Source organism: Chinchilla lanigera, unplaced genomic scaffold, assembly GCF_000276665.1.
Source record: "Chinchilla lanigera isolate Chin_1 unplaced genomic scaffold, ChiLan1.0 scaffold00013, whole genome shotgun sequence".
NCBI lineage: Eukaryota > Metazoa > Chordata > Mammalia > Rodentia > Chinchillidae > Chinchilla > Chinchilla lanigera.
In genome coordinates, this window is record NW_004955414.1 from 29,608,664 (window position 1) to 29,613,682 (window position 5,019).

Sequence of the window (5,019 nt, forward strand, 5' to 3'; positions counted from 1 at the left end):
TGCTTCCCTACTCCGTCCATCTCTTGGTCCCCTTCTCATCTGCAAATTATCAATGTCCCTGTTTCTTATTATCTTTTCTTTTGCTGTATAATTTAGCTATACTTTGAGTTTCTATGACATGGCATTATTGCTAATTTTGATGAATCGATTTTAGACATAGCACTCGGCTGTCTTCCTGAGGCTTTTTATCCTTGTTATTTCTTTTTTGCCTTTTCCTGGGTTGGCATCCTGTGGCCTAGAATTTTTTATCTTCCTCTTTCCTGATTTGCACCACTCTTGGGTGGTCATATATTCCAATAGCTTTACCCATTCTATTCTGACAGTAGCTCTCAATGTACTGCTGTGTCACATTGCTCTTGCCGGGACAAGTTATGCTCTACACTGGCGTGAAGCTGTGACTCTAGAATCTGTCTTCCCTGTCACTCTTATTTTATTTATTTATTTATTTATGTTTGTTGTTTTTTTTTTCTGGTACTGGGAATCGAACTCACGACCTTGCACTTGCCAGGAAGGTCCAGGCCGCTGAGCTAAATCCCCAGCCCCTTCCCTGTCACTCTTTAGGTGCCCTCCATCTCCTTTCTTGCTGGAGCTTCTCTTTTCTTGGTTTACTCTTACATTTTGATGAGAGAATATCAGACACTGCATATCAGACATTGCATGTATGAAAATTTCTTTATTTTGTCTTTATGATTCATTCTAGTTTGGCAAAGTGTAGAATAATTAGAAACTGTTTGCCTACAGTATTTTTGTTTTGTTTTTGCTCTGCTGCAATGGAACCCAGAGCTTGTGCATGCTGGGCAAGTGCTTTACCACTGAACTACATCCCCAGCCCTGCCCACCCGAGTTTTTAAGGCATTAATCCATTCTCTTTTTGCTTTCAGTGTTGTTCAGAATCCTGAAGACATTCTCATTCCCGACTGTAGGTAGAATAATGTTTATTTTGGAACTTTCTGGTATCTTCTCTTTGTCCTTGGTTTTCTGAAATTATACAATGGCTGCTCTAAATTTCCCCCAGTGCTAAAATATAGTACTGGGCATTTTGTGGACTCTGCTGGGATGGTTGTAATTTCCAAGAATCCTCTTTTCTGTATGTTTCTTTATTTAAAAATACCAAAGGTGGCACATGCCTGTAATCCCAGCACTCGAGAGGCTGAGGCAGGAGGATATTTGTGAGTTCGAGACCAGCCTGGGCTACAAAGTGAGCTCAAGGCCACCCTGAACTTCATACTGAGACCCCGTCTCAAGAAAATAAATACATAAATAAATAAAAATTAAAAATACCAAAGGAAGATCTTCTCTCATTTCTTTGAGCATATTAATGATGGTGATTTAGAAATTTCCCTTTTCTTACCTTATTTTTGTTTATTCCAAGTTACTTTTGTCTGCTTGTTTTTTTGGTCTTTACCTTTCCTGTTAGAATGATGTTTGTTATTCTTTGACTGTCTGCTTTTATTTACAAAAGGATGTAAAAATTGATTGGAATCTTTAGTCTCTGGCCTTCTGTTAGGGAAGGGTATGAATAGTCACACAGCGGGATAGAGCGGTAAGGAGACTCTAAGAAATTATTTGTTACATAGTTCTCATACAATTTTCCTAATGTTAGTTCCACCTTCTTTGTCTTTTGTACCTTGGTTGTTCAGGGATTCTGTCATACAGATCAGGTTGGTCTCCACTTTTCTCTCTCCATGTGCAGGATTTACACAGTTTTGAGATCTGCGACATCAGAGTTACTACTTATACACCTGCTTTCCAGATTCCGAAATTTCACTGTTGCTGGTGTTTCCTCCTTTCCCCCCATCTTTATGGATCTCTCTGCTTCTCTGAACCCCTTTCCTGTGGGCTTAATGTTCGGTGTTTTGTTTTAGGACAGAGCAAAATTACGTGTGTGTATTCAATCTATCATCGAGGGTTTTCAAGTGGAGGAAATTTCACATAAAAATCGAGCGTTTAGCTTTCTTTCAAAAATCCAAAAATCCTGCAACATTGGACTTACACTTCTACAGGGCAAAGTCAGTTGGAAAGGAGTTGTATCTGCTCCCTTTAAAGGTGGGACCCTGCCTCTAGTTTGCCACAGTTCCCAGCATGCCCTCTGGCCTTGCAGCTGTGAATAGCACGCATGCCTGTCATTTACCTGGTCTCTGTTTTCATTTCACATGATATAAATTTTACATTTAAAAAACGAGTCTTACTATGCAAACGGTTCTGGACCTTGCTTCTTTGGTTTAATTGTGATAAGTAATTCTTGGCCTTGTTTATTGCTCCATTGACAGCTCTCACCCTCTTACTATGTAAAGGAATCAGATACGGAGGCAAAGGCCTGCTGTGTTCAAGCCCGAACTCTCTGCCTCTTTTCCCTGTCCCCCAGGGATAGCTGCTCTAGGAAGGGACACCTAACCCAAGCTGAGCCAGTGAAACATTCGCTTCTGGGAGTCTGAAATTTACAACAGAGACTCTGGGGATAAGAGTCACTGGAGTTGAGTCCTAATAATAGCAGAATTCTAGAGAAAGATCTCATTAACTCCCACTACCAAAGTCTCCACAGCTGCCCTGATTTCTTCCCTATCAAGTTCTGGTTATTCAATAATTCACTGGGTTCTATGAACTATCCCATTGTCCTTTCAATCACTTCCTCATATATACACTTTCTTTTCATAGTGCTTAGGCCAGAGTAGTGTATTCTTTCTTGTAACTCTCTTTCTTTTTCCCTACTGATGCTGCTACCCACTTCCCCTAAGACCTCTCAAAACGTAACTGTTAACATTTTAAGATTAATAGTAGCTTCACTGAGATAGAACTCACGTACTATAAAATTGAACCATTTAAAAGTTCAATTCATCTGGGCATGGTGGTACACTCCTATAATTCTGGCACTCAGGAGGCTGAGGCAGGAATGATCACCATGAGTTCAAGGCCAGCCTGGGTTGCATAGTGAGATTAAGCCCAGCCTGAACTACACAGCAAGAACCTGTCTCAAAAAATAAATAAACAAATAAAGTTCAATTAAATAATTTTAATATATTCAATTGTTTTAATTTATAATATATAGCAGAGAATTGCACAACCACCACCACAATTGATTTAAGAATATTTTCATCACTCTAAAACCTTTTTTGGGGGAGGACTGGGGTCAAATACAAGGTCTTGCATATGCTAGGCAAGGGGGCTGGGGATTTAGCTCAGTGGCACAGCACCTGCCTGGCAAGCGCAAGGTTGTAAGATCAATTCCCGGTACCGGGGGAAAAAAAAACAAAACAAAAAACAAAAAAAAACAAGCATATACTAGGCAAGCATTCTGTCTCTGAGCTACATTCCCAGCTGCCCAAAGAAACCTTATACCCATGAGCAGTCACTTTCTATTTCCTTCAGCGCCCTTTCCTAAAGAATCATGAATCTACTTTGTCTCTATAGATTTCCCATTTGAATTTTTCATATAAATAGGATCATACATATGGAATCTTTTATGAGTAACTTCTTTCACTTAGCAAGTTGTTTTTAAGGTTCATCCAAATTGTTCTACACCAGGTCTTCATTTCTGCTTTAGTACATGTGCTGCCAAAGCAAGACCAGGTCTTCATTTCTTTATATTGCCAAATAATAGTCCACTGTGTGGATATACCACATTTTGTTTATTCACGTTGATGGACATCTGCATTGTTTTTACTTTTTAGCAATTATGAATAACATTTCTATGAACATTCATATGCAAGTTTTTGTGTGAATTTTTTTGTTCTTTTTTTTTATTTTTGGCCGGTGTCTTACAGCCAGAGTGAGAAGTTTCCAGAACACAACAGCCAACTGGGTCAAATGATTCAGAGAAATCACAATCACAACTTTGCTGAGTCAGCAATAAATGAATTGCGGTGGCGTCTATCTGAACAGATGGAAGGGAGGACTAAAAGTTATGTCAGAAGTAACTTGGACAGTAAGTGTTGTATATTAGTTTTGTTCTGTTTTTTATGTGTGTGTGTTTCTCTTTTAGTTTTTTCTTTGTATTAGCACATGTTTGCAGTACATAATGACCGCATTCATCATGGGGAGCTGGTACATGCACACAGCACATCTTAATCCTTTTTATAGCCCCCAGCTAGGCTACACTGTAGTAAAAACAACCCCCAAATTTCAGTCACTTCACACAAGAAACGTTTGTTGCTTCCCTGTGGACGGGACTGCCCCGCAGTCTCCGGTGAACTCCGAGTGAGGCGCTTCCCTCATCATGAGGCTGCAGGTTCAGGAAGACCGAAACTCCTCCGCGACTAGCTGAGCGGTGACGATCGCTGGAGGGTCTCATGCCAGCTGCGGTCTGCTCTGGTCCAGAGTGAGAACGAGTCACCTCAGTCTGCCTAATCGCAGAGCTGCCAAGAAATCGGAGGAGCAGATATACTGCAATATTTGGTGAGCACGCCGTCTCTGACACAGGGAGCGAAGACTGTAACGTGTGGCCAAGGGGAGGAGAGAAAGAAGGCAGCCGTGAGGCTACAGAAAGCGCGAAGGCTTTTGTTTTGCCTTTCTGAACTGAGCGCGGAGAGGAGAGGAAGTGGCTAAGCAGCGGTGCATGGGATTGGAGAAAGTGGAAGGAGAACGATGAGCCCCCGAAAGGAGACCTGGCCTGGCCCCTCCCGCCCCGAGGCTGGCAGGAAGGAAGCGAGGGAAGTACAGTTAGCTAAATTTGTGGGTGTGGAGGCAGGAAATCGAAGACGTTCACACCTGATATTTTTAATTTCCTAAGAAGAAGGAAGCAAGTCAACTGCCAGAAGTGGTAGTAGAGGTGGTGTGGGGAGGGGGGACCAGAAGTAGGTAATGGGCCTTGAGGAGTTTGGAGAAGCTTCTCAAATCTGAGTCCACTAAGCCATCAGCCTTCAAATGGACATCTACAAGAGCTGCCTGTGTAGTTTACTTACTTCTATTAAACGCTTTTGCCAAACTACAAACAGGCTGGCCATTTTAAAAAGACAAGGTATAAAGCCGGGCGTGGTGGTGCATGTCTGTAATCCCAGTACTTGGGAGGCTGAGGCAGGAGGA